We start from the raw sequence: 17,850 nt of genomic DNA, 5'->3' as shown, positions 1-17,850 counted from the left end.
TAGGAATATCACAGGTAAAAAGTACTGTGCCAGAGGAGAGTAATTAACAGTCCCTGCTCTCAAACTGAACATCTCTTGGAAGTGTCAAACATGTAAACAACAACAAATTATGAATTTTTAAAAAGGCTATGGAGAATTTGAGGAAGTAAAGCAGAGAGCTAGAAGCTGAGTGGCATGAAATGTACAGACAGCAGAAAAAGACAAAGAATCCCAAATACCTAACCAGCCTCACAAGAGGCTGGCAGAAAAATTTAATCAAAAGACAACAAACTACCAAAGTCCTTTAAACTCAGTAATTACAAAGAAAACAATCACAAATGAAGATAAACATCTACAAAAAAAGATGTTCACTGGAGGATTATTTAACAAGAGAAAACCTCAAAACCCAAACATCCAGTAACAAGGGAAGAGCCGTGGGATGAAATATCACACCCACTACAATGATGCTAATGAAAAAAAATTTCATGACTTGAGAAAATTATACAAAGCTTTTTAAAATCATAGTTATACCTACATTATCTCAAGCATGTTAACAGGTATACAAATTTTTAAAAGATCAAAAATAAATCAAAATGTTAAAGCTATTTTTCAGAGGTAGTGATTCTGTTTCATTTTTACACTGTTCTGTATTTTCCAAAAATTTATACAAGCAGTGTTGCTACATTTCAAATTGGTAGAAAAGTTAGGTAAGTCACTGTATTCTAGGATTCCTCTTTAAAAACCACTAATAACTCTTCCCATCTTTTCCGGTAGAGAATCTCTCTCCCCTAAATTCCACAGAACCCACTAATATAAATAGGATAATATTTGTAAATTGCGTGCTAACAGTACCTGGCAGATAGAAAGTAATTACACAAAGTTCATTTTACTCAATATTTCTAAATCTCTTTATCTAGTCAAAATAACTAGTGTGTTTTAGAGCTGGTCTATTTTTCATGGCACCTTGACAAAAGAACCATGTTTTTTGTTTTTCTCTTCTGAATTCCAGCATCTCTTACGAGATGACTGCTATCTCCCTCTGAGATTCTTCTTTCAAAGGAAGAGCACAAGGAAGAAGTTCTGTCAAATATTAAGTTCTTCAAAGGGAAGACAGGAAATTAATGAAGGGGGTGAAATTTTAAAATATAATATAGTAAATTGTCAAGACACAACTACAAAAGGATACTCCTTAACATATTATATTTAAGAGTCTCTCAGAAGTCAACATTTGATGGGATTGATCTAAACACTAAGAAGAGTATATACTGATCCAGATGAAGAAATGGAGAAATCACATACCAGACTCCTATGAGGGACAGGGCTACATGCAATTCTTTGGAGAAAAAAAATCTTCATATATTCTTATGAGCTGCTTGGGGTGTGTGTGTACAGTAGTGGTGGTGGTGGTGTGATAGCAAAGGACATCCTAGGGGAAACTCAAGAAACCAAAGATGGCAACCACCTGTTCTATGTAATAAAGAAGTGAAAAATTTGAACTTGCAGAGTGGAGGAAGACTTGCGGGAGAAACTGAGGACCTTAAGTGGACTTAAGAGGACTGTCATCCCTAAACAAGTTTTTAATCAAGTCCACATTGCTCACTTTTGCTTTTGTAAAAATGGATTCTTTTATCCAAAGTACTACTGAATATTGCATCTAAGTTGTACACAGACAAGACTGCACACAGACACAAGAACTGAATGACAGGGGATGTATCTGGCTTATGCATACACACAAACTTACTCCATATATGCATTCATTTTTAGTTCAGACAAACTTATAAAAGTAAACAGTTTGTCTGCAGAAACAAATCCATAAGGCTTTAAAAAAATAAAACAGCAGTCTTTTTAGTCCCCTTACCCCACTTTCCATTCAGAGACAATGAGAAACAGGGGCCTTTCATTTTAGAATCTAACTGTTTTTACAATATTACTTGCAGTGCTCCTACTTGCTTTAAGTTTTTGTTGAAAGATTGATATATATCATTCTTTCCCCTCACCCCCAACACAAATGCTTCCCAAAGTACTTTTTATGTAGAGTATATAAAGAAACTATAATTTAATAATAAGACAAACAACCTAATGAAAATTGAACAAAAGATCTGAACAGACACTATATGTTATTGGACACCAAGATGTCCATCAATGGGCAAATGGATAAACAGACTGTGGTATATTCATGCAATGAAATACTAATCAGCAATAACAAGAATTGATCTATTAAATTTATGTAGAATAATTTCAAATAATTATGCTGAATGAAAGATGGACAAAAAGAGAACTCATAACTTATGATTCTATGTACCTAAAACTCTAGGAAGTTCAAATTACTTTATAATGACAGGAAGCAGATTAGTGGTTGCTTGAGGGAAGGAGATGGGAGAGAAGGGAGGGAAGAAGATTACAGAAAGGCACAAGGAAATTTTTAGGGAGATGGTTGCGTTCATGAACGTGATTATGGTGAGTTTCACTGCAGCATACATACATCAAGACTCAAGTTTTTCACTTTAAATATGTGCAGTGTATTATATGTCAATTCTGCTTTAATAAGGCTATAACTTTTTTTTTAATTATGAGAGAAAAAAATAGGACACAAATAAGCTGAAGAGGATTCTATGTAAGACTTTCTGACTTTAGAGTCCACTGTCAGGTGATCAGACTGGGACACTCTCTTTGGACATCCCCTCCGGCAAACACAGTGTCTGAACCTTTAGATCCTTTCCCTTGAGCTGGTCAGAGTCCTCAGAGGAGACACTTCAACTCTGGCCAGCATCCTGAAAGTGAGGTGAGGGAAGGCAGCTGGGGGTCTGAACATAAACACTGTAAACTCACACTCGCTCTCATTTTCGTATACTATGGCAGACAGCAGAGTCAAATGCCAGTGAAATGCCACTTCTTTAACTGGAAGTCTTAAACATATTTTTGAAAAGCTAAATTATCTTCCTGAATGAAACAGCATATCACCAATGAAACATGAAAAGATAAACTAGTTAAAAGGCAAAATTAGAAGGGAAGCCTAAACGATAAATTAAATGGTTGATAATTTGGGGTGAGGTGTGGGGAGAAGGCAACCTACTATGGACATACATATTGTCTTAAAAGTCAAAACTTCCAGGAAAGAAAATTAATAAAACTCCCTGATTCTATATTTTGTACTTTTGGGGGAGGAAACAAAGAAACCAAGGGATTTACCCAAGGTCACATGGCTTTTTAGTGGCAAAATTTATATCTGGAGAGATCTCAAGACAACATCAGAGTAAAAACCAAAATCTGAAGTTTTAGGTCTAGTCACACATAGGAATACCATCAAGATATATAGGCTCTGAGAAAGGCAGGCATTCCTAGCAAAAGGCATGAAGCAGCGAGAGGGTCCAGAGACAAAAGAGAATCAAGTAAGTTCCAGTGTTCAATAACATATATAAAAATATTGGAGTTCAAGCTTAAAGGCAGATGAATTTAAACTTTACCCTAAATCCACTCTGCATTCGGAGAAGGGTTGATTGGTTGATGGATGTTTGTTTTTCTGATACCTGACACTCAGAGTCTGATGCTAGAGATGAACTTTTCCTGGACTTCGCCATCCACTCTTTCCCATCTCACTGACTGACCTTCCTTGTTTTCAGCCGTCTATCTGCCTTTTAACTCAGTAGTTCTCCACCATAGTATTAGTTGTCAAGAGTATCCAAAGAAAAGGACCTGAAGTTTGTGACTCACTTTTTAAACAAACCAACAGCAATTAAAGCATCATTCACTTGATTTGGGTCATAAATAGAGAAAAGGACAGAATTATAGCACAGGAACTAAAAATTTTTCATAACTCTAGGTATAAGCAAGGGAGCATGGACTATATGCCAGTGTCACCCATGTGTGTCCTAAGAAGAAAAGATCCAAATCCAGTAGAAAAGATCATCCTCTAACCCATCTCATTTTTGCTGGATCCAATGATTTCTGCCTTCACAGATTTTTTTTTCTTTTCACTACCAAAACCATTCTACACTTCTCTTTTGATCAACAATTAAGTCCTTCTATAATATCTTAGCAAATATAAAAGGGTTGGGAGACTACTCAAGAGCGATGCACCTGTGCACTTTCAGCTGTGCTAATCACTGGGGAATGATCTCTAGAGAGCAACTTCTTTTGAGCATATTGAAATATAACAGTTTACATCCTAAATCTACAGAAAGCATTAATTGCTCAAATGTCTGAAATTATGACTCCATGAGCATTCAACAGAAATGATACAAATACAGGCTTTCCTTTCTTGACCTAAGTAAAGCAGTTAGAGGAATAACCACATTGCTATGCTTTAAACTTTCAAGAAAACCATACACCTAAACCCATTCCTGATGCCTACCATGATCCTGTTGGTCATGAGCCAACTGTTCACACTCATTTCATGGAAAAGAACTCTCAGAAAAATCAGAACCTGCAGCAAACAGATATTTAAAAACCTGGCTCCAACAGTTTTCCTGTTGATAAACAGTAACTACAAGGGTATCATATTTTAAATTTTAGGCCAGAATATATGCTTTAAATTATGGCATTTTACATTATACACAGTATGATAATGAATTAAAGATGTAACACACATATCTTAAGAACATCAATCCTGATGAAAGGAAAAGATGTCACAAGCTAAAGGAAAAGTGAAACTTGTCATTTTAAGATAAAAATTATAGCTACTATAATGACTAATTACAATTAGAATAAAATCTAAAATGGACCAGCTACTACACTGCAATTAAGAAATGGAAAACACTTTGTATATAGACGCCAAATTCTACTGTCCTAGCATTCTATGAAAAGTAGCTGCCCTCCAGAAATAAAACAGGCTGTCCTATGAATCCAACTGAGGAAAGTTAAAATTTCAAATGAAAAGAGGCTTTAGAAATTCTCTAAGAAAAATGCCTCCACTTTACCTGCTTTACCTTCATGCAAGCTATACAATGTCAAAATCTTAAGTCAATATGTTCAAAAAATACTGATTGAACGTCTGTGGGATAAAACTCTACATATCCTCAAAACCCATGTTCTTATCTGAACTCCTATATTATCCCCAAATGAAATTACTAAGACAAAAAGGATATATAATAGATGGGAAGTGCATGGCCCAACTATAAATGTAGAGTAATTCAGGCAAGGAAATTAATGAGTGATGACGGAGAAAGGTAGACTAATGTGGAGTTTTGGAGGATGGCCACCCTTGGATGGACAAGATCACGGGTCCTATCAGGTGAGAGGAAAAACATGAAGTCACAGCCAAAGATGTGAGAAGAGTGTAGGGAGAAGACTGTCAGACATGACTGTCATGCAGTGGGCAGTCAACAGTACTACAGTCCTGCACACTGCTCTCAACTCCAGGAAACATGATTTATATTGTGTTCTATGCGAACAGCACCTCCTGGAGGTGTGCAAAGTGGTGATCCTGGTTAAGTAATATACAAAGTAACAAGTGGATGCTTCACTAAAAGGAATTCTGTGAAATAAGGGACCAAAATGCTAAACACATTCAGATAGATTCAGTCCATGTTAGTATACCAAAGTATGGGAGAAGTCCCAAATAGGAAAACTGCATAAACCAGCATATTTTGGATCTGGGTTTTCTCCTTCTCCCCTCCATAAAACCCCTATTAATATTTCTTAGAATCAGGGTTCTAAAACACACTTTAGAAAATACTAAGCTAATTTTATAAAAGGTCTTCAAAGTCAAGTTGCATCTTGATAAAGAGAAAAATGAGGAACCACTGAAGCTTTTACTGAAGAAACGACAGCAGGAAAGTTATTTAAAAACAAAACAAAACAAAAATCTGGCACAAATATCAAAGGTAGATTAAAGCAGCAGATCTGAGAATTTTGAGAGTGAAACACTGCTTAACATCTTTCAGGGAGCAAACTTAGTTAATACAATGAACAATAAATTCACATTGTTAATAATGAAGTTATTTTAAAGGCACCTTTTAAACAAATTCTTTTTAAGAGCTACTTTTCAGAAAATACAACTTTCAGTCATAAATTTATCAGGTCTTCACAGTAGTCATACCAGTTTACAGTTAGAGGGTATAATCTCAGATTTCACAGTGTAAGCAAGCACTGGTCCATTCAAAACCATCCTTACACTTTCCTCCAAAGGCCCAGGTGACTTTAATATTAATACAAAACAGGTATCCTGAATTTTGAGATTCCACATTGTTGGAAGTTATTGTACTTAGAAATACCAAATAATATTCTTACCAAAGAGGTAACTAAAAACACTACATACTGTTTAGAATAATTAACAGTCCCAGTCCTGTTTTTATATATAAAATAGCTTTAAAAGAATATGGTGAAAAGTCTCTTACACAGTTTATCTGGATCTCTCTGCCAGAAATCTTTATTAATTTAGATTTCCACAAGCATTAGTAAATTATAACTAATGATTCCTAAATATATCCTAAAGCATAACCAACAAGCCTAAGTTTTTGGAAAAAATGAACAAAAAACTTCAGCACAGTCTTGAGATGGACTTGCTTTGAAATTAATTTCATCATAAAATGTACTTTAAATACACATGCAAGCTATTTACTACAGTGTCATAAGTAAAGCAAAAACAATTGCATTTTAAATCTGCTCTTAAGTAGAAAGAAATCCATATGGGGTACACAGCACTAAATAAAATGGTTAAAAAAGTCAGATCAGTTTACGTCAAATGGACCCTACAGTCCATTTGTACTGAACTACATAAACTGTTATTTAATATTTACATATAATAGCAGTTAACTTCTGTTTTCATGCACAGATGGTAAATTACCGATTAGTCTTATATCATTATCTTATATGTGAAAGGTCATTAAGGACAAACCTGCTGTTTTTGGAAATAACTACTTGTTAACTGAAATTAATAAGGTATACTACTTATCCATCAATTTATGTCTTTTTAATTTGAAGGAATATCCAAAGTCTTCCCTTCTTACAAAAAATAAGCGCTAGACTAAGGTATAAATGTACAGTACTGTACTGACACAGCATGCATTATGTTTACATTAATAAGCCTCCTGTTCAAGTCATTTTGAAATGGCAGACACTGGGGCACAAAAAAGAGAAGAACATTCTGTGTCTAGGACTTTATAGCACTTAATAACTAACTTAATAAATAACTGTAGATGGATCTTTTGAAAGACTGCACATAGATAAAAATATTTTCAATTTACCAGTTTTACAACTGTCATAAAAATCACCAAATCCCAAATCAAACTTGGCTACAACAGTCATATACTTGAAAACACTAACTCTGCCATGTTCAAAATCAAATACATCCATGTCATCCTTCCAATTTATAAAGGCATCTTTACTATGGAACGTAATCTTAACCTATAAATTCAGGGTCAGTGTTTCTCAAGATGCTGACTCCTCGGCCGCACCCCAAATCTGCTGAATCAGATTTGCAGGGGCAATGCCAGGGGAACCTGCACTTTCAGTAACTCCCCAAGGTGGTCCTCATGCACACATACAGGAGAACCACCACCTTCCCTGTGAGATTTATAACAAGGTTTTGGATTTTGAAAACTAAAATCTCATTTGGGACCTTTTAAAACTAAATTTCATTACATACCAAATTAATATTTTAAAAGACTTAGGTAAGAAATATGCAGAAAAACAAATGCATTAAAAAAAATCACAGCAGAAATTAAAAGAAGAAACTTTTAAGTATAGGCCACTTTATTTTTAACTCGTTAAAACATCCTCTAATCATTTCAAAGACCAACAGGTCTTTCAGGATAAAATTCTTAACTTAAAAATCATCCAATCCATCATATTAACAACATAGTATTTCAAATACGATCAAATTCATTTACTCGGCTGTTAACAAAATCAGGGTATGAACTGTTTACATTACACCAAATAGAGGCAATGATTAAATTTATAAATTTAAATTCAAACAAAACTGTTTATATTCTACTATTAAATTTACTCTGGTCAGAAACTGAGTTTTCATAAACTTATATAACTTTCATATACTTACATACACATGTGTAATGGAAAGAGCAATGGAGCAAAACCTAGAAGCCACCTAGAGTTCAGTTCTGGCTAATCCAGCTGCTGGCCAAATTCTACGACCTTAGGGCCTAGACAAATTACTTCACCTACCTAAGAAAAAGGAAGGCACAGCTATCTATTTTACTCACTTCACAGAAATATTTATTGTGAAAATCAAATGAGATAGTATTTAATACATTCTAAAACACTGTAAAGCATTTTTTAAATCAAAGGCATTATCATTAAAATTTAAGAGACATTGTCTTTAGGTGCCTGCTGTAAAACAGGCTACCACAGAAACAATGAACATAAAAATTGATCTTTCGGATGCAATTAGATATTGAACATTATTGTGTAAATCCTATAAATTACAAATATAAAACATAGGAATTCAATTCAATTATCTGCCCTATGTTCCCATTTATATAGACCTATTTCTTGTGTAAAAATAGAAGTGAAATTAGATGCACCATGAATTGTTAACTGTCAAAACTGGTCAGTAAGTATTATTCCCTCTACTTTGACATGTTGTACAATTTCCACAATAAAAAATTTTAACAAGGCAATGAATGATGTATGTGTGTGTACCTAAAACATTTATAAAAGCTAAAAAATAAATCTTTTAAAGTTTTTGGGGAAAATTTTTCCCTTAACTATTGAATCGTTTTCCTTCAACGTTACTTCAGATTCTATATATTCCAAAATAAGCTACTCTCACAGTGCCCTTCTATACATCATGATACTTACTAGAAAAGTTATTCCCTTTCAACTAGGCAATACTCTTACCCAAGCTGCAAAAATTTAATTCTTAAGTTTCTGCTTCCTGATCTCATTCATTACAAAATTCCAGACTTAAAAAGTGAAAATGACCAGTTTCAATCGTATGCATGTGTAAAAACGTAAGGAATAAAGGGACACTTTTCTGTTACCAACGACCACCAATGGTTTAATTAGCCATTCCTCTTAAAACTTGTTGACCTAAGCAATTCAATTCACATGGCAAGAGAATGTTTCATCCAAAACAAAGTTAACCTGTCAGAAGAAATTGGTAAAAATAACCCACAAAACAAAGATTCTATCAAAGTGTGCATAATGATATGTAATCACTCTGCATACATCAACCTAATTGCTCAAATAATGTCCTTTAACCTGGGACCATATTCTACAGACTGACGAGCATAAACCACCTTTCATCACAAGTGGATTTTTTAGCTTAATAAAACTATCTATAGCTCAAAAGCTTATGCTCACAAAAATCTATGTAAAAACTGCAAGTGCGGAATTAAAACTTAAATGCAGACAGAAACAGTACTATCTTGTGGTTTGTAATTAAAACTGTACTTGGGTAATATCCACACATTAATTTATTCATTACTTGAAAAGCTAAATCTTTTTTCTTTATGTTACACCTGCAGTCACAATCATCAAAAAGTACCCTGTGTCTAAAGAGATAGTGTACCTTAAATTTTTGATATGGGGGGAGGGGGGCAGGAGAGAACAAGTGGGCAAGGAAAGAAATCTCACCCATTCAGCTGTCACTACAGCATTTGTTTTCTAAGCATTAAAAACTCCATTTATTTTTATATGAGATACATTTGAGAAGAACCATACGCAGAAACCACTTTTTCAAATATGGTCTTCAACAACTTTGAGTGTAAGTGCTCCAGCTGGAAGTCCTCATTTGTATTATTTGAAAAAATCGTAAAACTCGCAAACCATAAAAGGAAAGCTGTCGGAAGATGAAAAGCAAAAAAAGAATTACTATACCTTATTCAAACAAGCTTAATTTTTTGCATGTTTACTTTAGAATCTGCTAATAGCACATGAAGCTAAAAACATTTATAAAACCACTATCATGCTGGTAGGTACCCTAACTTAGTGGCGATGGCTAGTTTTAAATAAACATCTATTTATGATGAAGCTATTACTTTCCTTATTTCTTTTCCTAAGTAGATCCACACGATCTTTGCACCCATTATTTTATTATAAGCACAAATCAAATCTAGTTTATTGCTTCATCTCAGAGTTCTAGATTAAATTCCAAGCTTCCATTAAAAAACCATGATTTCCCATACAAATGCAGAAATCCCACCTTCAGAGTGAGGAATTACAGAATACAAGAAAATGAAGACAATTTCATCATATGCATGTAAGTGAGGGTGCCAGTAAAGACAATTGCAACAAAAATCAAGAAGGCGTACTCTGAATTTTCATAAAAGAAAATGCCGAAATTTTAAAGGTGGCGCTCTGTCCTCAACTCACCCGATTGTGAGTCACTTTTGCAGACTATATAGTAGGAAACAACAGTTACTTTTCAAAGTTACACCCAAGCCAAAATCAAGAGAGATCCACCCTTAATTACAGCAATTTAACTGTCTCATGAAAAGTAAGGTAGAAACTACTAAAACATCCCCCTGAAATCACGGCCAAATCAAACCCATTTCATATACTAGTTTTTCAAATATGCCCTTTAAGGAAAATGTTTCATTTACTTCAAATCTGAACTCACCAGGACAAAAAAGAAGAAAAAAAAAAAAAAAAGAGGGAGAGGTAGATCCAAGTGAAACGCTCAAGTACAAAAGGCAGATTCTCCTCCAATCCCTCTAATTCCCCCAATCCGCCTCTGCCACACACAAGGACAGGGAGTCTGGGGAAGGCTGGCAGGAGGGCAAGCAGTGAAGGCCCTTCATTCACTCAGGTGGGCCACTATCCAAAGGGTTACACACCCTCTCCCCGAAGAAAGCCTCATACAAAGCAGATCCTTACAAGTACTTCTTATTATAAAATACACCCACGCTGAACAAGAGCTTTATTTTAAAATAAGACTGTCTTCAGGTGGGGGAGGTTAAACACAACAAAGGCTTCCATGTTGAAAGGCGGACGGTCCATATATATGCAGATATCCACACTCATTTGAACAAAAATCCATGTAACTAATTTATCATGAACAGCAGTCGATACCAACAGAAGCCATTAAATGATTAAGAAACCCAGAAAAGTAGCATGCACAGCTTATGCATAGCGAAAGGTGGCTGTCTGATGCGCTCTAACCCCAGGAAAGGCAAAAATACGCCTGCAGAGACTGGTCGACCCCTCCGCAGATTTAAAGACCCCCTCTGCACCTCTCGCCCTTCCTTCCGCGCCAAGCACCGATGCACCGCACAGGATGCGAGCACTCCCAGCGCTGCGAGTCCCGCAGAAAACTGGTGAATGAAATGCGCACAGAGACCAACCTGGCTAGTGACCGCGGCGCAGACCAGGGGTCGCTAACTAGCTCAGCCACCGGATTCTCTCGCAGGAAGGAATAAAGGGAGCACACCCCGCAAAACCGCAAATGGAATGCGGTTCTTTCTTACTGACCCTTCCCAAAAAGAAGTGGAGGACGCAGGGGTTTTTTCCTCCCTTTCTCTTAAACTAAGTCCAAAAGAGCGAATAGGAAGCAACCGTGAACATCCTGGGGGGCGAGACAGGAGACGCCGGGAGAACGGCGAGGCAATTCGCCAACTCCCGGGGAATCACCGTCCGGTGTGACACGCATCAATCAACCGGCCCGGGCCGGGGGCCAACGCGGGCCCCACTCTCCGCCTGCGGAGCGCCAGTGGGGCCGAAGCCGGGGATTAGAGGGGTGACCCTCCCGGGGCGCGGGGAAACAGCGCCGGGCACCGCTGCCCTCAAGGTCACCAGGCGCCGAGGCGGGGGCGACCGGCGGCAGGATGGGCTATGGCGCGGCCGAGAAGGCTGGGAGAAGCCAAAGAACTGCGGGTGCAGACGCGAAGTCCCACCACCGAGCCCCGTCCCTCGGGCCCTGGGCGGAGACTACTGGCCGGACCCAGCGCAGGGGCGCACGCCTAAGAACCCGCTCACCTTTACGGTTTCCCGGGGCAGGCACGGCCGGAGACCACCTGCGAGGGGCCCCCCGAACGCCCCCGCCAACTTCTTCGGAATCCGCGCAGTACGCGGAGCACCCAGCTGTCAGGACCCCCGTCGCGCCGCCCCGACCTCAGTGTTCCGCCCGGCCTCCCCCGCAGGTGACCTGCCCCGCCGCCCCCGCCGCGGGCGGGCGGCGGCCGCCACTCACCTCGCCCGGCAGCAGGAACCATTTTCTGAGGAGAAAAGAAGGGGAGGCTGCAGGAGGGTCGGGAGAGGGGGCGGTGAGGACAGCGGGAAGCGCAGAGAAGGGGGGCTCAGTCCTCTGCGCGTCGGAAGGAGGCTCGCAGGACTCCGGGTGCCACGCGGAGGTTCGGTTGCACCTCGAGGATGAGGCGGCCGTGGAGCCGAGAGGCTCGGCGTCCACCAGCCGGGGCTCCCAACTCACGCTGCACTGCGAGGAGGCGGCGGCGGCGGCGGCGGCGGAGGAGGAGGAGGCGGCGCCCGGCCTGGCCCCCGCCCAGAGCCCGGCAGCCGCCGAGTGGCCGCCCGCGTCCCCGCAGGACCCGCCTCCTAGGCTCCGCAGAGCGGCACACAGGGCGCGCCGCGCTCACCACGGGCAGCTCTGCCGGCCTCACGCCGCCGTCCGCAACAGCAGCAGCGGGCGGGGTGCAGCCCCTTCGTGAGCACCGCAGCCCGGTCCGCCCCAGGCGAGGCCCGCGGCCCCCGGGAAGCGGACGGTCGAGCACAAGGGGGCTTCGCGAAGCTTCGGGCAGGGGCCCCGTTTGCACCGGGTGGCCCGCAAGATTGCCGGGGAAGACAGGGGAGGAGAACTCTCACCCGTTCTGGTCTGGCGCTCCCTTTTCTCCACACCCTCACGCCTCCCGCTCCACGCTGGCGGCGCAGCAACTGCCACTGCCGCCGCCGCCGCCGAAGCTCGCGCCGCCGCCGCCGCCGCCTTGGCTAGGCGCGATCACGTGACGCGGCCCGCGGGGAGCCTGGGGGCGGGCAGGCACGCGCGCGCGGAGGAAGCGCGACTAGGACGGAGACTAGGAGCCGAGCGGCGCGGAGAGGACGTTTAAGGGGAGGACCCGGCGAGCGCGCCGCCGGCTGTCGAGCGCGCCCCCGGCGATTAGAACTTGCCGCTGGGTGGGGAAAGGGTGGCCCGAGTGAGGGGCGGGGGACTCGCGCCTCCGCGCGCCCCTCCCTCTCTTCCTTCGCCGAACGCCTCGGCCGGCCGCTGCCCCCGCCCCCTCCCGCTCGCTCCTTTCCTCCGGCCGCTGCCAGGGATTGGCTGAGAGGCTCTGACGTCCGTGTTTCCATGACGTATCGGGGCGGGGGGGGCGGCGGGGGAGGAGGGGGTGGCTCGGGCGCGCCGGGCGGTGACTTCGTCAGTCACAGCTGCTGTTTCGGTGCGGGTCCGGGCGGCTCCCGCGACTGTGGAGGCTGGAGAGCAATGACTGCCGCAGGCGAACTCGAGCGCCCTTCACCTGGGGCCCCGCCCGAGCCGCCCCCGGGCCTGCGCCCCTCCAGAGCACCGGAGCTGGGCGGGTGGACTCGGCGAGCGAGCACTCCTGGCGAGGACAGGTTAAGCTGACGCCCGCGTCTGCGGACATTTGAGCGGTTCCTCGCCGCGTCTCTGCTCCACTCCGTAAGGACTCGGTGCCTATCCTGGGCCCTGACCAGGCGCCGGACGACAGAAGTGCCTCCTTGGGGAGGACAGCCCTCACCCCCAACGGGCCCCTGCTCCCCATCTCAGTTCCTGCTAGTCGGCCTGTAGACTCCGGGGATCCCTGTTGCAGCGCCTAAAGGGTTAACGCAGGCGTTGGGCCGGTGCAGGCAGGCCCCTCAGGATCCGCGTTCACAGTCCCCGTGTTTTCGTTTTGAGTTTGCTTTTTCTACCTATGCCAAGCTGTTGGCTCTTTTAGTTCACGTGTAGCATCTCGAACCAGCACCTTTCCTGGGATGAAAAGAAAATGAAAACAAAACGAAACACAGGGTAACGTGCCGAGACTGATACGCTGAAAGGTGACCGGCTTTGCCCCAACCTTCAATAGATTTTGCAAGTTAATAAAAAACCGCTGGAGTGACAAAACGGTTTTTCCTTCACACGCATACATACGTGTGTAAAGATTCGTGTCTTACCTATGACATCGTGCTCCATCTTCGTCTTATTTCTGCAACTTACCGTCGCGGCTCTTCGAGAGACCTTGTCAGTGTTTTCAGTACCACTTCATCAGAACAAAAGATAAGCTCTGCAGAGGCTCCTCCTTTCTCTTAACTCCAGGACTGGAAAAATTAATGTTAGTAACGTCTTCCTAAAAGCAAACAGGCGATGCGAAGGACTTTATTATGTAGGTTCACTCTGGTAGCGTTTATATTAAAATATCTTGGAAGGATTAGAAACAAAATATGTAAAAAGTTTAAAAAGCAAAAAATTAAGTTAACCCTGTTGAAAAAAACATATTTATCAACTTATGTGTCTTATCAGGTCAAACACTACCAACCTTTTGAGCTGTGCCCTTGACATGCAAAATTAGCACCGGGCAAGATAGCACAATATTTCCTCTTTAATCACTGTTAAGAAATTGGTTGGTGGGTACAATAGCCCTTCCTGACACTGTTTCAAAACTTCTTAACAGAAGAACAGATTAACTTTTCGAAACAGCTTAGAGGCATTTAAGAATCACTGGCTCTCGTCCAACTTTTCCTCCAAGGAAGTCGCAGTAGAAAATTGAATTATGTATTCTACTTTAATCAAGAATTTGACATTAAAGTAATATATGACTCATTGCTATAGTGCACTAGCAAAATGGATAATAGATTAAACTAGAATCTGTTCACTTTGTGGGTTTACTGAAGTTCCAGATAATAAAATATACTCTCTTAAAGTGTTGTGTTCATGAAAAATTACTCAGCATCTTCATTTCAGAACATGATTTCAATAGAGTTTTCATTTATGTAGATTATATACACATATATCCCGGAACATATTTTTATGCATTATAATGAAATGTGAGTCACATACAATAAGATATTTTTGCTGTCATAGTCAAGATGATTGTACTGTGTAGTTTGATTTTTATATTTTCATTCTTCAAATAGAAAGCAATATATAAATAACTGTACACATTACATTAGGAAACGCATTTTTTTCTCCCAGAAGTTTAGCACTGAAATCTTAATGGCATATTTTTAATTATAAAAATCAAGAAAATTTTTGATTGCTTAATTAGCATTTCCTAAAAAAGTGAAACTACTTAAATTTGAAGATGCCACTGTATATGATAAAACCAAATCCTTTTAATCTTAGAACTCACTTATTCCATGGATTTAATTGATCCAGTGATATATCACTACATAATAATAATATAATAATTCAATTTATTTTTAAATATTTAATCTTATAAATGTATTTTAATAAGTTTTGAATATCTTTAGTTCCAATGCAAATTTATAAACCTATTTAAATCCTATGGCCAGTTACTTTTTGGGATGTTAACATTGTTTGAAGATAGGCCATGTATTCAGAGTAATGTATTTTGCAAACTATTAAAGTATATTCCTTTTAGGGGCATAAATCTAAACTACTGACATCTTTTCTGATAAGCTGATCAATTCAATATGAACTAGTCCTGTGTAACTCATGGAGATAGCTTTCTAAAATTCTCAGTGTAATTAAGTGTAAAGGGAAACACTGGGATCTTTATTTCCTCAAGAATTCTGTCACATTCCTCTAGCAATAGTACAAAATAGAGACATACCAACAGCAGAACATTGTTAAAACCATATTTTCCAAAATATGCATTTATACATATGGGAATGTGTCAGTTCTAATCACTGCAGGAAGCTAAAGAGAACTAACTTGTGTAGGGAGGCAAAAGAAGAAAAATATTTAATGCGTCATAAAAAGTAGTTACATATATTCTCAAATTTCCATTAACCTGGATCACCAGAGAGAGATGTGAAGAGAAACATAACTTAGCTCAAAACCACGAGAACTGTTATCTATTAGTAACCAATTAACTACATTTGCTGACTTAAATTAAGATGATTACAGGTAAACCTAAAATAAAAATTTTCAAGTCACATAATGGAACATTTTTATAAGTGAAAAATGTAAAACGCTTAAATGTCATCCTTTGACAGGAATTATTTAACATCCTGTACTCTTCTAGGTCTAAGGCATTTTTTTATACCACCAAATGTTGTATAATCTAGGTCATAGGGTCATGGCTCTAAATCTAAATTCCAGAGAATCAAAAAAAGGGAAAGATGTTATTTAAATGTTGTCAAGGAAGATTTCCTAAAGGAGGATGTGGGTTTGACTTGTGCCACAAAACAGATATAAGATTTAAATTAATGCGAAAGATGGGCAGGAGAAATGCCAGATGTACCTGAGAATTAGCAAGTTTCCCACATCCATTTTCCTATCTTTTCATGATGTATGAAACATATATTTACTACCTTTGTTATCCTTCACCTCCATGAGTAGCTCGTATTTTCCCACTAATAGGAGGTTGTCTTGAGGTTTTGGTGAGTTGTTTATACAAAACTCTGAACAGAACACTTGGTGTGTAGTAAATGCTCAGTAACTGTTACTATTCTTAAGCATTCATTCTTTACCCCTTATTACGAAGTAAATGCACTGTAAACAATAATATACATTTTTACCCTACTTACTTTATTTTAATGAATAGGGAGTTATTCTCATAACAGAAGTTCATAAGTAGATGATGGTATGATCGATTTAGCTGCTGAACATAGCCATCAAGAACCCAGGCTTATGGCTTTCTGTTCCACCATCCCTGGTGTATGCTTACGTCAGCATCTTTTTATGCCAAAAATAGGAAAATCAGAAGGATTTTCTCACATTTGTGGTACACTTTATGTTTTTCAGATTTTTTAGTGCTTATATTTTTATATAATTTTTCCACCTTTCCTTTGAAACTTCTCTGTTTTTCAAGATATTAGGAATGTGCAGAATTACCAGTGTGAGCTTAGCAACACACACTCCTGGGGCCACAGCAGCAGAGTTTCTGATTTGGACCATTTAGAGTGGAGCTAGAAGAGCTCCATTTTTTATGGTGCCTTTAGGTAGCTGATGCACCCCATGGTCTCTTTCCCTCCTTTGTCCTGATACTCTCTTGTGTTCTTCACTGGTTCTTCTTTCTCTTTCCTTGGCTATTTCCAATAAAGTTCTTACACTTGAGCATTTCTTTCTATCTTAACTTTCATAAAGTTCACCCATTTTCATGACTTTGGCCCCTTGAAGATAAGGATAGTGTTATTCATTAATTTATTCATTAATCATTTGTTGATCTTGACAAATATCCTCTCAGCTTACTATGGAAAAAAAACATGAAATATATCTATTTAGGAGGCATTATCATCAAGGTAGTAATTCATCTATTTTTTTACACAAAGAAACATTTATTAACACTTATTACATGCCACCTCTAATAAGATCTGGCACATAATGGGTGCTTAAAATTAAATTAGTTTTATATGAATAAATAAATGAACTATCACCTCTTCAATGATGAATTCTAAATTTATATCCACTGCCTTGTTCTTTTATTCTTGTGACCTGAGGGAACTCCTTTCAGGGTCATTTTTTTTCTTCCAGATAGAAATACAGTTGACCCTTGAACAACACAGGTTTAGGGGCGGCCACCCTCCTGGCAGCTGAAAATCTGCCTATAACTTTACAATCAGCCCTCCCTCTGCACAAGAGGTTCTGAATCCTTGGATTCAACCAAATGAGAATGGTACAGAAAAAGTGGTACTGAAAAAAATCCACATACAAGTGGACCCAGACTTGGGTTGTTCAAGGATCAGTTGTATTGGAAAAAAAGCCAATTTACCAGACATCAAAAACCAGGTCACTGAAAGTCAATTTTTTGATTTATGCATTTTTGATGGCAGAGAAGAAGGGGTCAAAGGAGGGAAGCTGAAAATGCTGGGCAGCATGTGCAGAGGTCAGGAGAAGGG

The 17,850-nt window shown here is 40.0% G+C and overlaps 1 protein-coding gene across 5 annotated transcripts in view; it reads right to left on the bottom strand.

Annotated features, from left to right (window-relative positions):
* The window catches only part of ATP2B1 (ATPase plasma membrane Ca2+ transporting 1), a 114,506-nt gene extending 101,673 nt beyond the window's left edge, over positions 1-12,833 (bottom strand). For 2 of the 5 annotated variants that reach the window (XM_072973254.1, XM_072973249.1), the window contains exon 1: positions 12,697-12,833. The gene's annotated coding sequence lies outside the window, so the exon portion shown is untranslated. Of the gene's footprint in view, positions 1-9,513; positions 9,719-12,067; positions 12,324-12,696 lie in introns of those variants that run through there. The other 3 variants (XM_072973252.1, XM_072973251.1, XM_072973250.1) reach the window with 3 other exon arrangements.
* Between the last annotated feature and the right edge of the window lie 5,017 nt (positions 12,834-17,850).

The sequence above is a fragment of the Vicugna pacos genome, chromosome 12, assembly GCF_048564905.1.
Source record: "Vicugna pacos chromosome 12, VicPac4, whole genome shotgun sequence".
Classification (NCBI taxonomy): domain Eukaryota; kingdom Metazoa; phylum Chordata; class Mammalia; order Artiodactyla; family Camelidae; genus Vicugna; species Vicugna pacos.
This window is presented reverse-complemented; position numbering and strand designations above follow the sequence as displayed.